General features: G+C 48.0%; 1 pseudogene across 1 annotated transcript; it reads right to left on the minus strand.

Moving 5' to 3' along the window:
• Positions 1–2,136: 2,136 nt before the first annotated feature.
• On the minus strand, positions 2,137–5,273 carry LOC308437037 (H-2 class I histocompatibility antigen, Q10 alpha chain-like; annotated as a pseudogene). The gene is made up of 5 exons (XR_013975674.1): positions 5,084–5,273; positions 4,613–4,882; positions 4,138–4,413; positions 2,359–2,634; positions 2,137–2,232 (listed from the first exon to the last, which is right to left on the minus strand). The product of XR_013975674.1 is annotated as an H-2 class I histocompatibility antigen, Q10 alpha chain-like (transcript).
• Positions 5,274–21,282: the final 16,009 nt, after the last annotated feature.

The following is a 21,282-nucleotide window of genomic DNA, read 5'->3' on the forward strand; positions in this document are numbered from 1 at the left end:
GACAGGAAAATTTACCCTCTGGAAAGTCTGAAGGCAAATTGGACACAAGTTACACATGTGTTTCCGTGTCCTTCAACATGAAGCCATCATGGTTTCTTTTTAGTTTTATTGCACTGATTTATTAATTTTGTGTAGGGATGTGCGTGATGCCTGTGTGAGGCTCAGAGGAGAACTTACAGGAGTCAGGTCTCTCCATTCACCATGTGGCTTCCATGAATCAAACTCAGGGAGCCAAGCTTGGTGGCAAGAATGTTTACACCCTGAGCCATATTGATGGTCACCCTGGAGACAATTGGGTTTGAATGTTTCTTTGGAAAGTTCCTTCATTCCTGGAATTGGCACAGACAAGGGGTGCCCACCATGACATTAGAAAAAGCATTTACTGGTCAGATAGGTGCCAGCATTGCCTTCTTGAGAACCAAGAATCCTGCCTAGGTTCCACCTGTGGCAGTGTCAGCCAGCTGCTGCCTGTGCGAGGCCAAAGCTTTTAAATTCAGACTCCATTCCAGAGAACTGAACTCAGGCAAACAAACAGGCTGGTACCAAGCATTAGTTCCCAGGTTATCTTCCAAAAAAACCTGAACATAGCTCCACTCTCTGGGCTAACTCCAAAGAGGACCTGCATCCCCAAGTTACACCCCCAGCAAACCTGCACCCCCAGGTTACAAGCCCACCCCTGCCAAATGATCACCAATGCAGAGGGAAGTAGAAATTAAGGTTATGATATGACTTCCAGCACCATCCAATTATGTTAAAGGCTGTAAGAAACTTCCAATCAGATGCTTGCACACTTACCCCCCACCAGCTGCTGACTATAAAGTCTTGCCCAATACATATTCGGGATCCTCATCACTAACACAGCCCTGCTTTGCCGTGGTGCACTGATGGGCCTGAGGCAGCTCAAATAGAAAGGCTCTACTGTGACTACATCAGACCAGCTCCTTTCTGGTTTGTGGGATCATTAACATTTCCTCGCTGAGCTGCAGAATTTTTCATCAGTTGATGCTTCCTGTGTCTTTATTATTTTAAATATGAGATGATTTAAATGGTACAGGCCTATGAGCAGGACTTTGCTCTCCTGTAATACACATCCACAATGCAAAGCAACACTGGAAAAAAAAGCAGAAATCTCCACACACACCAAAAAGATCTATTCTCTATCCATTAATTTAACAATCAACCCTCAAGCCAAAGATGTTAACAATCACGTTCACATTCAGAGTTTTGTTCTGGTGTGAAGTGAGGAGCTGCAGCTCAGGGCAGCATGGAGCTCACAGGATACAGATGTCCCCAGTGTTTGGAGGACCAGGAAGGTTGGCTGAGGAAGGGAACACAGGCAGTGCAGGGACAGGGTCCTGGTGGGCAGGGCAGACTAGGCTCCATATTTCTTCACACTGAGCCCATAGGCTCACAGGGAACATCAGACAAGGTTGTCTAAGAAAACTGAGGGCTCTGGATGTCACAGGAGAGACCTGAACACAGCGTCTGTCACTCAGTCCCCTGCAGGCAGCTGTCTTCATGCTAGAGAAAGAGAGTCACGAACCATCAGTGTGAAGTCAGCATCCCAACAACTCACCACTCACAGGGGATTCTGGGAGTTCCTGAAACCCGATCATGTCCACATTGCCCCTCCCCATTCAGGTCCCACAGTGTCACCTTTACAATCTGCGAGAGACACATCAAAGCTCTGGGGGCTGTCCCTGCCTAGGGTAAAACAAAACAAATTTATACATATATGTATGTGTATATTAAGGTGGATGTATATGTGTATATGTATGTTTTCCTACAAAGGTGAAACTCAGGCCCCTGAAGATTTCTGTGGAGGAGCCTTTATGAATTCCCAAATTCCCAAAACCTCCAACTTCACTCCGTTGGCCTCAGGACAATCTCACCCCCACACTCACCTGGAGCTGGAGCTTAGTTTCCTCCTTTTCCACCTGTGAGAAGAAAAGCTGTGAGACTTCAAGGAAGATCTTAACAGAAGGAAGTTTCCGGAACTGACATCAGACCCACTTGGAGACAGTAGCGATGTGGGGTGTGGCTGTGTTTCCCATAAATGTGCAGAGCACTGATGTAAAGGAGGCTGAGAGAAAACTCAGACCCTCCCTTTCCTACCTGTGTTTCTCCTCCTCCTCATCACAACAGCCACCACAGCTCCAATGGCAGCCACAGCTCCAAGGACAATCAGAGCAGCAATGATCACCATGTTAGAGTCAGTGGATGGAGGAGGCTCTGGGAAGGACAGGTACAGGAAAGGAGGTGAGGGTCAAGACCCCAGCTCTCAGCCCTGAGCACCTCAGGGTCTGCAGAAGGTTCTAGCTTTCCCTGACCCCAGCTCTGCACCCACACCCTCCTTACCCCATCTCAGGGTAAGGGGCTGAGGCAGCCCCTCATGTTCCACATGGCATGTGTAATTCTGCTCCTTCCCAGAAGGCACCACCACAGATGCCCACTTCTGGAAGGTTCCATCCCCTGAAGGCCTGGTCTCTACAAACTCCATGTCCTGGGTCAGGTCCTCCCCATTCAACTGCCAGGTCAAGGTGATGTCAGAAGGGTAGAAGCCCAGGGCCCAGCACCTCAGGGTGACTTCACCTTCAGATCTGGGGTGATGGGTCACATGGGCCTTTGGGGGATCTGTGTGGAAGATTCAAGAAGTCACACAGTTAATAAGATCAACTGAGGTCTACACAAGACACATTTAAATCAATAATGACACTTCGACTGTTATCACACTAGTGACCTGCAGGTACAGCTGGTCCCTCAGCACAGAACTGCACATTTTCCTGAGGGACTCAGAAGCTAAGAGGGAATCCACATGAGTCAGTGGATCAACATGGCCGTCCTCATGTGATGCTCTATAGCATGAGACAGGGAGCCCAAAATGGAAGATAAATGGAAAATAAATAATTTAATATATGTTTGAGTTCACATTAAAATTAGAAATTAGGGCCATGTGCTACTGGAAGGCTGCCACCACAGAGTCTAACACTGTGGTCATCTTGCTGACCAGCATTAATTGTTTTCCAAGGGATCAACCATCAGATAGTGTGTAGCAGAAATGTGGTGAACTCTATCAGTCAGATAAAATGACTCTCAGATCCTGACTCTGGGGTGAGAAGGTACAGGTGTGTCACACAGGATCCCTGGAATGTGCTGTGGAACCCAGTGCAGCACTCACTGGAACACAGTGGGCTCACAGGGTGTGTGGATCTTCCCTCTCACTCCAGCTCTGGATTGTAAAAGATCCTGTCACTCAGAAAGTCCAATTCCTGATTCACTGTGGGGAGAACTGTGACTTGTGGGGGCAGAGGAAGAGCAGGAGGCTTCTGGATGTTTAGTTCTGACAGGAAACAATCTAAGTTCACAAGAATCTCTCCTTTAATGAGGACCCTGATTTAACTTGTCTAATTATCCAGGTTAGCAGTTAACCCCGGCTCATGGGAGACTGAATCCAATGCTAATACAAGGGCGTGGAGAAACTGGATCAATGCAGTTCAGACAAAAACTGAGTAGACCCAAAATGAGACATTCAAAAAAAAAGTAAATAAAAAGGAAAGTAAAAAATAAGAGGAAAATATTTTTAAAAAATTTTTTAATTCCACAATTTATATTATCACCGGTACCCCAAAAGGGTTCATGTGACCATTCTCCACTGTACGGAGAGAAATGGGGCATGGAAGAAATGCAAATCCCAAAGACAGGGAAGGATCTGCAAGAATGTATTCTTTGGAAAGTTCTAGAAACTGGAGAAACCAGTCTTATGTAGTGCAGCCCATGTCTCCTATCAGGGAAAGGAGACTTCCGGTCCTGAGGTGTAAAACACTCAGCAGGACAGGAGTCAGTGTCCACACACAGCTGTGGGGAGAGAAGCCAGCCTGGGAGAGGCCATGGCTGACAGCAGGGAGCCCCCGCTGTTCTGTCAGGAAACACTCTCCTTCCCCCTGAGACAGACTTGAACTCTGCAGGGAGAAGGCTGAGCCCTGGGAGTCAGTGCAGTCACTGAGAGGAGGGATCAGGAGACCCAGGGACACTCTTTCTCTCTGAGACGGGGGCATCACCCCAGCTGAGGGTTTCTTCTTCCCCAGGACTGAGCCCCAGCCCGAGGGCAGAGGGAGGAGCTGCCCGCGGCCCCAGCACCTGAGCGCAGCAGCGTCTGCTTCCCGAGCTCCAGGTATCTGCGGAGCCACTGCACGCACTCGCCCTCCAGGTAGGCCTTGTAATAATCTGCTTCACCAGCCTGTTCCCACTTGCGTCGGGTGATGAGCGCCGCGGTGTCCGCCGCCGTCCACGTTTTCAGGTCTTCGTTCAGGGCGATGTAATCGAGGCCGTCGTAGGCGATCTGATGATACCCGCGCAGGAGGCTCCCGTCAGACCCCAACTCACAGCCCTACATCCACTGGATTGTGTGAGAGCCTGTGGGGCCCCGCGGTCAGCCCCGCCCACCGCCCCGGCCCCGCCCCCACCACGGCCCCGCCCACCAACTTTGGTAAACCGAAAGGGAAACTGGTCCGGGTCGGTTCTGCTCTTGAACCTCGGACTTGGGACCCCGGACGTCTCTGTCCTGAGTGTTGGGACGTGGAGGGGTCGTGAACTCCGACCCGGGGTCACTCACCGCCCTCGCTCTGGTTGTAGTAGCCGAGAAGGGTCTTCAGGTCCACTCGGTTAATCTGCTCATTGCCCTTGGCTCTCCGTGTCTGCTCCTCCCAATACTCCGGCTCCACCTGCTCCATCCACCGCGCGCGCGGCTCGTATCTCGGATTCTTCGCGTCGCTGTCGAAGCGCACGAATTCCGTGTCGTCCACGTAGCCGACGGAGATGAACCGGGGCTCCCCGAGGCCGGGCCGGGACACGGCGGTTTTGAAATACCGCATCGAGTGTGAGCCTGGGGGCGGCGCGCGGTGAGACCCCGACCTCCTCCCGGGACCCCGGGCGGGTGCGCGGGCCGGGAGGGGAGCAGGGCGCGGGCTCGGGACGCGGGTGGAGAAGGGCGGAGGGTCAGGTGGGCGACGCGAGGACTCGGCTTCCCCGGTGCCTCCCCCGCCCCTCCCCGCAAAGGCCGTTTCCCTCCCGACCCCGCACTCACCCGCGCGGCTCTGGGTCGGGGCCAGGGCGGCCGCCAGCAGCAGAAGCAGCGAGCGCGGCGCCATCGCCCCCATCAGTGATCACCCGCGTCTGAGTCCCGCGACCTGCGGGGAACTTTATAACCAGTGCCCGCGGAGATGCTGATTGGTTTCCCGGGATCTCACCACCCAATAGGAATGAAACCTGCCGGCGCGTCATCAGTGTCCGGGCGGAAGGACTTGACACAGGTTAGGAGCAGAAGTGAAACCGGGGAGATGGGGAATCCCCAGTCCTGGGCTTCCCCGCCCCTTACCTCACTGCCTGGTGACTGACACTTTGCCTGAATCCTGTGCTGTGGACAGAGCCCTGTTTGTCATGGTGTCTGTCTTTCTAACCCAGAAACTGTCAGACGACAGGAGAGACCCGCAGGTCAGACTCTCTCTGTCCTCTCCCCCACCCTTCCTCTTCTCTTCAGAGTCAGACCCTGGAGTCTTCTAGATGAAAAGCCACTTCCAGGTATACCATGGCTACACAAGCCCCACAAGGACCCCACAGAGACCAGGCTCTGTTCTCCTGCAGAGGACGGCTCACACTGCCTAACCTGAGTGCAGGACTCTCATTTGTAAAGAGGAGACTTTGCCTCTTCCCCCAGGATCTGTCTTCTCACCCTTGGGTTTAGACCCAGACTCCTGTTTATTCACAGAAGAAGCTATTGTAGCTCCAGATGGGTGTTTGATTTACAAGGATCTTCATTCCCGGTCCTGAGATTGTCTGTGTGGACTTGGGTCATTGTCTCTGCACAGTAGACCCCCTTGTCTTCTGGGAAGAGGATTTGGTATCAAAGGGAACATAAATTTTATGAATCCCCCCATTCTCCACAGTTTGTTCCAAGGTTCTCCACTGTTTATCCAAACTTGGTTACCATCAGGAACTGTAGGGTTGTGTACATCTGTCCTGTGGGATGTCCCATCAAGCTGTCACTGCTGACCTGTGAACAGAACTGCTGAGTTCCTGAAAATTTGGGATTTTCTCCAAAGAACCATTCCTAAACAGATCCACTTCCCAAACATCCTAATAACCTTTCTTTTCTACTACCTCTGGTGGGCAGTGACCTTGAAGGGAGGTTAAACATTTAAGAACCTATATTAAAAGTAAGGTTTAGAAAAATACAACACTACAGCGCCATCTCTGTGGAGCTGCTCTGGGGGCTGGGGAGGAGGTGCTGTCACTGTGGCCAGCACCTTTGGGACAGCTCCTGGGGTGGTTTTTTACCAAGTCTGTAGGCTAAGGCATGGAAGGTGTCACCACGGGGAATACTTCCTCATGACAGCAGTAGGCTGAGGCAGGAAAGGCGGTGCCCAACCATGGACAGCTCCTGTGATGGCTGCAGGCTGAGGAGATGTCATGGCCCCACCATTTTGTCAGCTCCTGTGCGGGCATCTCAGTGTAGGCTGGGGCAGGGAAGAGAGACTGGATGTAGCCTTGATGATCAGCAGCTCACAGATTGGGGACCACAGAGCTGATGACTGTTTGGACTAAGCACACATTGTATAAGTGGTGCCAGTGTAGGGCACTGCAGTATGGGAGATTTGATTTCTAGTACCATTCAGCAAAAGGCAGGAAAAGGAGGGATGGATATTTGTTTCCAAAACCATCCGTGTGTTTACTGAGGCTATTTTTGGGAAATACCCTGTGTCATTTTCAGCAGCAGGTTCTTTTCTTTTTCTTCATTTTATGTTGTTTTGTTCATAAAAGGTTGAAGAGTGGTAGGTTTTCCTATTCACAGATTGATAAGTTTCCTGATCAATGTTGGTGGGGTTTGTGGGAAGCACAGGAACTGGTGGTGTGGTTTTGGATTTGCACAGAGATTGGTAGGATTTTTTGTCTGCCCCCCTCCCCACCTCCCTTGCATCAGGCTCCTGAGTGAAAAATCTTTCCTGGCCACAGATGGCTTTTGCTGAGGTGACATCTTTGTGGAGCTTCTGGGAGAGGATGGAGAGGAGCTGAACCACCATGTCCTGCTCCTGAGGGGCAGCTCCTGCTTAGGGGAAAGGGAGATGAGACACCATGGCAACGACTGTGATGGCTTCAGGCTGATTGATGCCTTGGTGCAGACATTTTTTCAGGGGCCCCAATTCTGACAGTATCTGTGGAAGCATCTTAAAGCTGGGGCTGAAGGAGGGCTCTGCAGCTCCTCGGAAGGTTCTGCAGTGCGCTGCTTAGAAAATACAGGTTACAGTTTGGAGCTCTTGGTACTGGGAACGCTGAGAGAAGGGAGTGTTTAAGAAGATTGTTTGGGACTGAGGGAGGAATGGTGGGGAGAAATGTTTGAAGACACTGGGCTGAAACCTGGGAGTACGGAATGCAGTCAGTTAAGAGAACTGGTTACTGTTGTAAACTCACACACACACAACTTTACAATGGTCTCTACCAGGGCATTGCAGAATGGGAGCTTTCATTTCCAGTAGAGTAGAACAAAAGGCAGGAAAAAGAGGGGTAGATACTTTGTTTCAAAAAGCAAACAAATTGTTTACTGAGGCTTTTCTTGGGCCAAGCCCCACATGGGTTTCAGCTGCAGTTTTTTTTCTACTTTACCTCACATTGACTACATCGTATATAAAAGGAACGGCAGACTTGAGTAAGCAACTGGATTGAATACGGGATGCCTTTGACTCTGGATACAACAGCATCAACAAAATAAAAACTAACGCTTCGATGTGGGGGGCTGTGCAGGTTATTCCCGGTTCCTTAGTGTGGCCCTTCTTCAGAGTGACCCAGACAGTTACTGGGACACGCGAAGCCGGCCAGCAGTTCCTGGACTCTGCAGTCTGCAGTCTGGAGGGCCATTTGACAGAGCCCAGTCTGTCCTCAGGACCCTTGCGAGTTGCGATGCCGCTCACAGCCGCCAGGGGGCAGCAGGACACAGGAGTAGGAGCAGGTCAGGTTCAGGATCACCTAAGGGGCTGTGAGCTTTGAATGCTGGGGAAGGCAGGGAGTTTCTCCTCTGCCCTCTTCATACCGAAGCAGCCAGGGATTTCCCCTTCAGCCCTAAATCCTCTGTTCTGCGGTTTTCACGGGTCCTTATGATCTTCGGGCTGAAACACAACTTCTGATTGAGATTGCACCTCAGGCTTCTTCCCGGATTGTTACTCGACACCACACTCTCCAGTCACTGTGACATAGACACACACAGACACATCACAGAACACCACACATGTGATCCCGGCTCTAGCATGCTGAAGTGAGGCAGGAGGATCAAGAATTCAAAGTCGGGACAGGAGAGATGACTCAGAGGTTGAGAACACTAAATAACAGCTTTTCTTTAGGTCCTGAGTTGAATTCTCTGAAATCATTTGGTGGCGCACAACCATCTGAGATCTGGCGCCCTCTTCTGGTCGATTTATGCAGACGGAACATATGAAGGCAGAATAGAGTATATAATAAATAAATCTTGAAAAATAATAATAATTCAAGATCAACCTGAGCTATGCCAAGACATATCAACACAAACAGCACAAATGAACACACAGTCTTCATAGAGCAGTAGCATCAGGGCCACTCTGGGGACCTGTGTCGATTTTTCCTTCTGTTGCCGAATCCCTAAGACCAGTGTGTACATCAAGTGCAGAGGATCCCAAAGACCTGCACTAGAGTTTGAGGGTGATCCTACTGCTGGAATGACCCCCAATATTGTACAAGGATCTCTTTCTCTATAGAAATCTTATTTACCTCCATTTCTTTTTCATTCTTTTAAAACATTATTTATGTATATGGGTATTTTGTCTCCACAAGTCTGTGTACCAAGTGTATGGAGTATCACAGGCAGCCAGAAGAGGGCGCCCTATCCCCTCTGAGATGGAGTTACACGTGGGTGAGAGCTGTAAACTGAGCCCAGGTCCTCTGGGACAGCAGTAAGCATCCTTTACCTCTGAACAATTTCTCCAGATCCATATTTTACTCAGAATTGACACCATTTTTATTTTCATGCTTTGGCTCTGTGTGATTCTTTTTTCTGCAGCATGGGGCCTCACTCAGGCCTGAGCCTCCTAATTTACCTGCAGAGGTTTGGTTATGAGAAGCCCTGGATTCCTCAGGGTCACAGAGTCCAAGAGAATGAGATTCCCAATCTGTTCCCACAGTGCTCAGTCTATCCAACATCGGATGTCCTCCAGCACCAATGCAGCACTGGTCACACAACACACACACAGAATGGTCCAGATTCCCCATGTGGGCTTATATTTGCCAAAAATGCTTTAATAAGTTTATTTAACTGTATTAACTTCTCTTCTACCCCAACACCAGAGGTAGTAGAAAGAAAGGGTTAATATAGCAAAGGAAGACGTGGACTTGTATAGAAACAGTCCTTTGGGGAGATTTCTGTGTTGTCAGAATTTCAGCAATTGAGTTCACACAATTGTGAACAATGGCCTTTCAATCCAGAAGCAACTCTGAGGCTCTACCAATCGGCCTCAGTCTGCAGGAGCAGGAGGAAGCTGCCGGAACACCACCAGAGTTCTTTGGTTCGTTTCTCTCCTCAAAGTCAGGATAAAGGATCAGCAAAGAAGGCACGGCTGACCAATACCTGGGCATCACCAGGGAAGACCAGCCTTGGCAAAGCTCAAGGAAGAGCAGCAAAGAAGGCAAGGTGAACCAATGCCACACAGCATCGTCCACTGTCTGCTGGGTTATATTTAAACCTTTTCCAATTATAATGTGTTTTCTCAAGAGGAATCTCTCAAACTCTAGCAAAACATCACATGCCCCTTTCCAGGCAGATTCCTAAAATCCATGTTTATCCTACAGCAAAACATTCTCTCATAAGACAGTTTCCAGAAAAACATCATACGACCCAAGTGAAACTGCAAGGAATTCAGAAATATCCACTTCAGGCCTGGTTCTCCAAAATTAGGTGCTCAGACCAGCTGGCTCCATTACTAAAGCTCTTCTTGTAGTCCACCATGTCTGTCTCTAACAGGTAGTCTCTAATTCCATCTCTAGACAAAAGCTTTAGTACTGGCCATTGAAATAAGAGAATACCATTATCTACTGACTGCTTTTCAAACATTGGAAATGTGGATTGGTGACTAGAATTCCCACCTTGTCCACCACAGGCCCTGGGTTCGAATTCTCAACACCTCCATAATCAGGGTGGTGGCACACAGGCCCAGATTGTGAGGTGACTCTTCAGAAAAGAGAGAGAACTGGATCCCCAACATTGTATTCTGATTCCCTCTGCCCCCAACACACATCCTGCAGCTGGGGAGTGCCCTCCTTCACACACTGTACAGTGATAGTTTGAATACATAAAATATGAAATAATTTAAAATCCTGTGATTATCCTTGCACAGGTTGTCTTTCAATCCTTCTGGAAGCTTCTCATCACAATGTGGGTTTTGGACACAGGAAAATCTGCCCTCTGGAAAGTCTGAAGACAAATTGGACACAACTTACACATGTGTTTCTGTGTCCTTCAACATGAAGCCATCATGGTTTCTTTTTATTTTTATTGCACTCATTTAATAATTATGTGTAAGAATGTGCGTGATACCCATGGCAGGCTCCTCAGAGAATAACTTATGAGAGTCAGGTCTCTCCATTCACCATGTGGCTTCTGTGGATCAAACTCAGGGAGCCAAGCTTGGTGGAAAGAACCTTTATACTCTGAGCCATCCTGATGGTCCTCTTGGAGACCATGGGTTTGAAGTTTCCTTTGAAAAGTTCCTTCATTCCTGGACTTGGCACAAACAAGGGGTGCCCACCATAACATTAGAAAAAGCATATAATGGTCAGATGGGTGCCAGCATTGCCTTGGGTGGCTCTGGAGAACCAAGCCTTCCTGCCCAGGTCCCACCTGTGGCAGTGCCAGCCAGCTGCTGCCTGTGAGAGGCCCTAAGATGCTGCATGAATAATACTTCTCCTCTGGCGTGGGTCTCTTCTGCAGCAGGGCCTCCACATGTGCAGGATCATAGAGAATGCAGTTAAACAGTCCACACGCTCTGTCATTCACAGGAAGGTTTCCCTCATCTTCATCAGAGCCGGGCCGCTCCCTATATAATTTTTTGATAGTTTCTTTGTTCTTTGTTTGTGGCAATGATGATCACCGCAAGTGTGACAGCTGATGACATAGTATCCCCCTGGCTCAGCTCTGATCCTCACTCCATAGTCTGGTGGGAAGAACTTGTCCAGAGCTGGGTGATCACTCTGGTGAACTCTTCAAATGTCAGCTTTGTATCTTCAGGTCCAGGAGAGCCGCCACCAATATCAAGCAGAGACCTGCTGAAACCAGCTTCTGGTCCCATGTCAGAGGCTCAGCCGGCATCCGACACTGTCTGCAGGAAGGTCGCAGGGTCAGCACATCCACTGCCCACATGGACGCTGACAGAAATGACGTCAATATTTAGCTCTTCTGACTGTTCCAAGAGCAGCCTGCTGGTGTTGAGTGTAGCGCTAAACTTAACACTGAGGTGACAAACGGCTTTGGAGTCTCAGTGTCAATCCCCAAAACCACCTTTGCCTTTGGGTGCTCTGTCGACTTTCATCAATTCAACTTCACTGTCAAAAGTCGTCACTGGGACTCTATTACTGGCAGCAAACCTGATCTGAGACACTTGTTACAAGGGTTTGCATAGAGAATCCCCTCTGGAGGCACCCAGTCCCCTGCACCAACTGTACGTCAGTCTGGCTTGCTCAGTCCCAATGGCAGCCAGGGTGCTCACTATGGCTCTGCTGTCATTACACGTGACTGTGTGAAAGGGAGTAACTCGGGGAAGAGCTTTCAGCCACCTCAGATGCTTCTTCAGGATGTCTGTGAGGCCTGCAACATAGAGAGCATCCTTATCGACAGAGGAAGACACTTCTGGATCCCAAACTGCAACAAACTTACAGAGCCATGGATGGTAACTTAGAAAACAGGATGTTTACATAGTGTGATGGTGGGGGAGAGACAAACAGAGTTTGTAGGAAAGAGAAATTGGGAATAGGGAAGTCTCCATTTCTGTAATTTCTCCTAGTATTTGTAAAGATCCTGAATAATATCAGGATCAAGGGTGCCATTGGGTGGTTGTTCATATTATTTAATTCAGGTAAATTGAGGCCAATTTTGATTTACAGGTGAAGAAATTTATGGCTCCTCACGTTTGGTTTCAGATGTACCAGGTGGAGGTTTCTAAGAAGCATCCATCACAGAGGAATGTGAGGGCTGGAAAGATCCTGCTCCCCAGGGGGACAAAGGGGAAGCAGGATGTCATGGCAGCCATGGGTGCCCCCAGAGTCAGGGACAACAAAATGAGGACCAAGCCATTCAGTGGGTCATCACACAACTCAGCAGCCATCAGTGTAGCCTGGCTTAGCTTAGGAATCTCAGTGCCTGGTAGCAGGACTTGTTAGAAGCCAGAAGTAGAACAAGAACCGAGCTCTCATAGAGGATCTTGTCCAGAGGAAAGGGGTTGGAATGGAGTGTCTAAAGCTGTAAGGGCCTAGAGAAGTTTCAGGGTTACAGTTGCAATTTACAGTCAGCTCGAAAGTGAGAGTGGTTGGAGAGGGCAGGAAGGGTCACAGTCCCACTAGGACCTAAAGAAAAAACCACAAGGGCCTAGAGAAGCTGTATGATCGCAGCTCTGAAGGGAAGGGGGGCAAAGGGCCGGTAGGAGCCCCACGGCCTGTAGGACCCCCTTTTAGGGACCCCCACTCGAGTCTCAAGACACGGAGTTACCCAATGAAATGCGAGAGACCTTTTTGCTACAAAAGCACGAGGTAGTTTAATGACAGAGCTCCGTGTCGATACATATCTCACTCAGGAGACAGAGGCATCCTCCCTGGACTCAATTAGGGAGACATATTTATAGGGAAAATTACATAAGCAGGTAGCAACAAGCACATAATAATTTCATTGGTTCATTCAAATTGGCACTCTCTGTCTGCTTTTGGATATGATTCAACTCTAGATCACTCTGTTTTGGGGCATACTGACCTTCATACTAGTTTTTTTTTGGACTACAGGGTCAGACCTTATCAAGACCAGGTGGTCTGCAGTTTTTGTTCTCAGCCTTGAGACATACTTGTTCCCAGCCTGAGACATATTTGTTCTCAAGGCAGGGTTTGTGGGGGCTAACTTGGAACTTTAACTCTTTCAGGCCCAGGAGACATAAGAGCAGAATAGCAGTTGCAATGGCAGGAGAATGGGGTCAGGAGATGAGGGGCAGATGTGGCCTTAAAGACTGTGGCTGAAGATTCCTCCACCTCAGAGAGAACCAGAGGGGGGGGGGCTGGATACTCAACATTCCCTTCCTCAGAGTCAGGAGGAATTTACACTGACCAGAAGATGTAGGCTTTAAATTTTCAAAAACCACTTTTAATAAGGGTTCCTAAATGCTTTAACTGCTAGACAATCACCCATCAAGGTAGTGGAGAAGACAATTTATTAGGACACAGGGGAAACAGCCCTGTTTAAATGAATTCTTGGTTGCAAATCCAATCTATGTTCAGTTCACAGAAATGAGTAGTGGCTGCTCAACCCACTCACAAACACCTTTCAAGAATTGGTGTCAGAAATACTTCCTTGGGAAACTCCAATGTTCAGTTTCCAGGACACCCACAGTCCGGTTCAGTGTTTTCAGGACAGCAAACAGGAACCAGCAGCAGTGGCATGACCCAGCAGAAACAGTCAGAATCTGCTGAGTCAGCATGACCCAGCAGAAACAGTCAGAATCTGATGAGTCAGCATGAGTCAACAGGGTGACCAGGACCAGTGGAAACACCTAGAGAAGCTCTCGCTGTGACTCTCTCAATGAGAAGAAAGATCAGGGAAGACAGAGACTGGAGACCACCGAAGTGTTGCAAAGCTCATTTTGCAAGTCCGCCATCAGTGTCACAGCGTCCTGTTACACTCCCTCTGAGAATCCCGTGTCCTCCCACAGCTCAGCAAACACCTGGTGAGTCTGTCTCATCAAAACTCCATGTGAGTCTGTATCAGGTAACATATCCAGAAAGTTCTACATCTCTCTGACATTAGCCCAAATCCACAGACGGAACAAGAAGCCTCCAGACACCAGCATTTTATCTATGAAGTCATGACAAACAATGACAAATAAGGAATGGCCAAGTGACAATACCTGCGTCTTCCACCATCTGTTGGGTCTCATTTATAATCCTTCTTAATTGACATCATGGTCCTTTCACATGCCTGCTTTACCCAAACATCCTTTCACCCGTGTGTCTGCTTCAGTGAAACATCCTTCACATGTCTGCTTTAGGAACACATCCTCTCACCTGTGTGCCCCAGCCAACCCTCATTTGACATAACTAACTTCCCAGAGAAAGCAGAAACTTGCACTTCATGAAGAGGAAGCTTTCCTAACTGTCACTAATGGATGAAATTGTAAGCAATCAGTGAGACAGAAGGTGACTCCTGCTGGCCGACTGGAGATGAGGGAGAGGTTCATAGTTGGGCTTAGACCCTAGGACTAGGGGGAGCACATGCAGCAGATAGCCTAAAAGAGTCACTGCACCAGAATGTGTTTCTGCTCACATAGTAGGGTATCCTAGATTCAAGCCCAGGATCACACAGCTCTGAGGGAGAAGGTATTCCAGTGGAAGGGCACCTGAGACACAGGACCTCAGGAACCACATGGCCCTGAGGGGAAGCCTCCATGGGTGAGGGTGGGAAGTTCTTCCCAGCTGGCACCAGCCTTTCTGAGGTGACATGAAGTTGAAACTTTTGGTTTCTTTAGAAAGTCACTTTTGTTGCAGTGTGTTTTGTTGTGGCAAACATGTGCAGGAACATTTGCCTGCAGCAGACACAGGTGAAAGGATGTTCTGCTAAAGCGAGGACCTTAAAGATCCCGTGATGAAGAATCTTCAATAACAATACACAGGTGTTGGTTCAACTTACATTTCTGTGAAGCTCCATTTGTTGGGGTTCTATAGAGAGACACGCACCGGGAATCTTCTTGTGGTGAGCTGTCAGCTCCTAGCTGCCTCAGTGGACTCAGGCTGATTGGCAGGTTGGCATCAATCTGGGAATGATACAGACTTACATGGAGCTTTGCTAAGACTGACTCACACATGCTGAGGAAAGACACAGGTAAGACTTGTGATGTTTAGAGGGAGTGTGAACAGGACCCAGTGACACTGACAGGAGGCTTGGCTTGTTGCATGGCTCATTTGGGATGCTTCTTGGTCTTGCATTTCACTGATCATTGAGAGAGGCATGGCAAAGAACTTTAGTGTCTGCTGGTCCCAATCCCTCCTGCTGACTCATGCCAATATGGCTGAGGTTGGGCTGTTACTGCAAGTTTGTGCCACCCTTGCTGCTGTCCCAACACCAATGACCTCGACTGCTGGTGTATCCCTGAAGTCACTGGGAGTGGATCGAGCTGCTGCTGCTGACCACTTCAAACAATAGGAGTTGCTCCAAAGAACAGTTTTTATACAGGTCCACTTCCCCTGTAGCCTCATAAACTTTCTTTTCCATTACCCCTGGTGGGTTGTGGCCCAGAAGGGTGGTTAAAGCATTAAGAACCTGATTTAAAAGTAATGCTGAGAAAAATCTAACATTACAGTGCCATGTCTGTGGAGCTGCTAATCAGGTAGGAGAGAATGTACTGCCACTGAGGACAGCTCCTCTGGGACAGTTCCTGAGGTGGCTTTTCATCAAGGCTGAGGAAGGAAAGGCGCCCCATGGTGAATAGCTCCTCATTACATGGCTAGGCTCAGGCCAGAAAGGTGATGTCTAACCATGGACAGTTCTTCTGATGGCTGCAGGCTGAGATGTTATGGCCCCACCCTTTTGACACCAGTTTAGACAGGTCCGGGGGCCGGTCATCTCAAGGTCTGCTGGGGCAGGAAGGAGGCCCTGGCTGAAGCTTGGATGGGCTGCAGCTCACAGCATAGGGACACCAGAACTAAGTACTGTTTGGAAATAAAACACAAGTTTTATAAGTGCTGCCCAGAATCTGGCAAAGCAGAATGGGAGATTTCAATTCAAGTACCTTAGAGCAAAATAAGGCAGACAGAGGAGGGCCGGATACTTTGTTTCAAAAATCCAAACACTAGTTTGTAGAGGCTTCTCTTGGGCCATGCCCCACAAGGATTTTGGCCAGAGTTTTCCTTTCCTCCTCATATCAGGTACTTTGTTTATAAAAAACGGTTAAGGACTTGACTGAGCAACAGGAAAAAATACGGAAAAAATGGAGAAGCTTGTGAATCAAAACATGGAGGAAAAGGGAAAAGAAGAGGATTCGTTGACCTTCTTTCTGAAAAAGTACAAGAGTTGGTTGTGCAGGTAGAAAAATTAGAGTAGAGGTAGACAAGTTTGACAAATATCAAATACAAGAAAATGGAGAACAAAATAGGTTCATTCCCAGTGACTGAACCAGACAGAGGGAGTTTCCCCAGGTAGAAAGAGGGGAAGGAACTGGGTCAGAGGGCAGTCACATCAATGTGAAAAAGTGGAGGAAGGTCGGATGAGACAGCCATGTTCAGGAGACAGAGATAAACCCACAGCACCTTTTGGAGACAGGCTGTCCTGGGTCACAGAATCACCAACAGCATTCCAAGTAGTGACACAGCTTATGCCCACTAATGGAGATGATCCACCAGGTTCTGACAATATAGGATGGGGTTCTATAGAAATGATGGATGTAAGGCATTTGGAAGAGGCAATGGTGTCTTATGGGATGCACTCGCCCTATGTGAATCAAACTCTAAATAATTAGACTCCTCAGAATAAAATTATTTCCCAAAACTGAGGAGGATTGGTAACAGCTGATCTCCAGGCTGGTCCTCAATTGCAAAGGTTGCCATGACAGAGAAGAATCCAGGGATTTGGAACAGCACAGAGGAGGGAGGGGAAGGAACACAGCACAGGTCGGTTGATAGGTGCAATGTGCTGCTCTACAAGAACAGGTTTGATCTGAAGACACACTCTTAGAACAAGGTTGTTTAGCAGCTTTAAGAGGTAGGAACAAAGTTTAGGAACCTGGAAAGAAGCCCACATCATTTAGAAAACTTAAGCAAGTCTCAGGAGAAGCCTTTGTTGAATTTGTTTTTTTGTTTTTTGTTTTGCAAAGATTAATTTCAGCTGTGAACAAAGCTTTGTCAGACTCTGATGCAAAGCAAGTGCTAATTGAGACCCTGGCATTTGAAAATGCCAATGTGGAATGTAGAATGTTGTCAGGCCATTAAAGTTGAGGGCAGCACCTTTGGAACTGTGGATCACAGAGAAAACCAGTATTGGCTTTAGCATCTGTAATGCCACAATAATTGAGCAATTCATTAAAGAGTTTAGATTTCAAAATCTGTGGTGCTTTAACTGTGGAAGACACTAAAAAAAAACTTTGAACAAGATGGTAAAGTTCTCAGATCTCAAAATGTCCCCAGCTTTAACTGTGGGAAGTGTGCTCATCTGAAACAAAATTGTGAACAAGGCATCTCGAAGTGCAATGGATTTTCTGAATATAAACCAGAAAGAAGGCCTAGGCTTCCAGGGCTGTGCAGGCTCTGTGAGAAGGGCTGCCACTGGACCAATGAGTGTAGGTCCAAGAGAGATATCCAAGGCAATTTCTTGTCAACAGAAAAAAAAATGGGACCAACTTGAGACCTTATAGCAAAAAGTATGAGCTGTTTGCCTCAGGTCAGTTAAGTAATAAGAAACAAGCAGAAAAGCCTCAACTAAGGAAAGCTTGTCTTCATACTACATATATATAATAATGCTCAACCTGTAAAATGGTACCAGTGGAAATTTCTTCACGGAGAATGTCAAACACTCCAACACCGTGTCAGTATTTAATGCAACAACTATTAGAAATACTTTGTAGGCAATTTCTTCAATTCATTATTTACCACTACACGGATGATATGTTGGTGGCTGATTCTGATGCAGATACTTTAGGAAAAATGTTTGGTGAAAAACTAAAACAAATTTGCCTTGTTGAGGTTTGCAGATTGCTTCTGAAGAAACATACAGGATATTCTGTTCACCATTTGCATTATAAAATAAGCCAACAAAAATTCAACCCAGAGTGTACACATTGGAAAGAATCAGTTGTAAAATCTCAATGAGGTTCGTAACTTAATGGGAGGTTGTCTGTGTCTCCTCAATCTACCTTTTCTGTTTCAGTTTTGCTTTAGGTTTGGTTTGTGCTTGCAGGCTTCAGAGAGCCACAGTATGGGGGAGGGGAGTGGGCGGGGACGGCCTGGAGGACGCTCCAGCCTCTCAGGCTCCAGTTCTGGCCTGTGCCAGTGGAGCCACCAGGTAACTCTGGATGGAACAGCAACAACTACAGTAAAAGAAACTAACGCTCCGATGTGGGGCCTTTGCGGGGATTCCCTCTTTTTTTTTTGTGGCCTTTCTTCAGTGTGACCCGGACAGGTTCAGGACACGTGAAGCCGGCCAGCAATTCCTGGACTCTGCAGTCTGCAGTCTGGAGGGACATTGGACACAGCCCAGTCTGTCCTCACAACCCTTGTCTACCGCGATACCGCTGAGGGCCGCCAGGGGGCAGCAGGACACAGGAGTCGCAGCCGGTCAGGTTCAGGATCACCTAAGGGGCTGTGAGCTTTGACTGCTGGGGAAGGCAGGGAGTTTCTTCTCTGCCCTCTTCATACCGAAGCAGCCAGGGATTTTCCCTTCAGCCCCAAATCCTCTGTTCTGCGGTTTTCACGGGTCCCTCTGATCTTCGGGCTGAAACACAACTTCTGAGTGAGATTACACCTCAGGCTTCTTCCCTGATTATTACTCGACACCACACTCTCCAGTCACTGTGACATAGACACACACAGACACACACACACACACACACACACACACACACCAACAAAGTGATCCCGGCACTTGGCATGCTGAGGTGAGGCAGGAGGATAAGAACTCAAGGTCAGGACTGGAGAGATGACTCAGAGGTGGAGAGCACTAACTGTTCTTCCTTAGGTCCTGAACTGAATTCTCAGAGATCACATGGCGGTGCTCAACCATCTATAATGAGATCTTACGCCCTCTACTGGCAGCAACCACATATGCAGTCAGAACACTGTATTTAATAAATAAATCTTTAAAAAAAGAATTCAAGGCCAACCTGAGCTACAACACATAACCACACAAACAGCATAAGTGAACGAACACACAGTCCTCATAGAGCAGAAACATCCCCTCATAAGACAGTTTCCATGAAAATATCACAGAACTCAACTGAGTCTCAAAAAAAAAAAAAAAAAAAAAAAAAAAAAAAAACAGAAATTTCCATTTCAGGCCAGATTAGGTCCGCAGATCAGCTGGCTGCATGGCCAAAGTATTTCTGACTCCCTCTGCCCCAACACACACCACACAGCTGGGGAGTGCCCTCTCACACACTACACACATACAGCGATAGTTTAAATATGTAACATGTAAAATAATTAAAAATCTTGTGATTATCCTCTCACAAGTTGCCCTTCAATCTTTCCGGAAGCTTCTCATCACAATGTGGGTTTTGGACACAGGAAATTTCACTCTCTGGAAAATCTGGAGGCAAATTGAACACAACTTACATGTATGTGTTTCTGTGTCCTTCAACATGGGACCATCATGGTTCCTTTTTATTTTTATTACAACGATTTAATAATTATGTGTAGGGATGTGCGTGATGCCCGTGTGAGGCTCAGAGGAGAACTTACGGGAGTCAGGTCTCTCCATTCACCATGTGGCTTCTGTGGATCAAACTCAGGGAATCAAGGTTGTTGGCAAAAACGTTTACACTCTGAGACATCTTGATGGTCATCCTGGAGACAATTGGGGTTGAATGTTTTTTTTTGGTAAGTTCCTTCATTCCTGGACTTGACACAGACAAGGGGTGCCCACCATAACATTAGAAAAAGCATTTACTGGTCAGAATGGTGCCAGCATTGCCTTGGGTGACTCTGGAGAACCAAGTCTTCCTGCCCAGGTCCCACCTGTGGCACTGCCAGCCAGCTGCTGCCTGTGAGAGGCCAAAGCTTTTAAATTCAGACTCCATTCCAGAGAACTGATTTCAGGCAAACTAACAGGTTCCAAGTGTTAGTTCCCAGGTTATCTCCCAACAAAACCTGAGCCTAGCTCCAGTCTCTAGGCTAACCCACAACAGGACCTGCATCTCCAAGTTACACCCATGACAAACTTGTGCCCCAAGGTTACAAGCCCACCCCTGCCTAATGACCACCAATTCAGAGGGAAACAGAAATTATGTTTATGATATGACTCCCTGCACCAGCCAATTATGTTAAAGGCCGTAGCAACTTTTTTAATAAGATGCTTGCACACTCTACCCCTCAACTGCTGCTTACGATAAATCCTTCCCGATACATATTCAGGAATCCTCATCAATAAAACAGACGTGTATGACTGTGGTGCATTAATGGGCCCCAGCTAACTCAAATAAAAACACCCTACTGAGATCACATCAGATCAGCTCCTGACTGGTTTGGGGGATCACTAACATTTCCCTGGCACTACACCTGGAAGATCCCATGTTTGCACTGAGAGCTTGGGGGTCACTGTATTAGTTACTGTGCTCCTTTGCATAAGATGAACCCTGTATTCTTGGTCATTTGAATACTTAGTTCCCAGTTGGCCCTGTTTGGCCGAGCTTAGGTTGTGTGGCCTTGCTGGAGGAAGTGTGTCACTGGGGGACATGGTTGGCAGTGTGAGCTCTCAGCTGTTGCTGCTGTCATGCCCGGTGTCTGCTGTCATGATGCTGATGAACTCTTAACTCTTTGGGACCCTAATCCCCAGATGAACCTTCTATAAGGTTCCTTGGACATGTGTTTTATCACAACAACACAAAGTAACCAATACAGTTCCATTTTCATCACTGTGGCTCAATATCTGACAAGACACAGCTCGGGGACAAAGGGCTTATCCTGGCTCACTGTGGTCTCTAATGCTAAATCCCTCAAAGTGGCGGCAGGCCCTTCCTTCCTGCTCCAGCCTATGGACCACTTCAGTAAAATGTCCCACAGGAGCTGTCCAAAATGGGATCCTGTTAAAATAGCAGCTCAATGACATCTCCTCAGGCTGCAGACATCCCAGGAACTGTCCATGGTGGGAAAATTCTTTCCTGCTTCAGCCTGCTGCCTTGCTGAAACACATCAGGAGATGTCCACAGTGGTGACACCTCTCCAGTCCCCTCCAGTCCTCACAGAAATGGAACCTCAGCAAAGGCCAGCTGCATCTGGAAAGGATGACCCACTCTAATCCATGGGCCCAATGCCAGG

The sequence above is a fragment of the Micromys minutus genome (assembly GCF_963924665.1).
Source record: "Micromys minutus genome assembly, chromosome: 25".
In the NCBI taxonomy this organism is placed as follows: domain Eukaryota; kingdom Metazoa; phylum Chordata; class Mammalia; order Rodentia; family Muridae; genus Micromys; species Micromys minutus.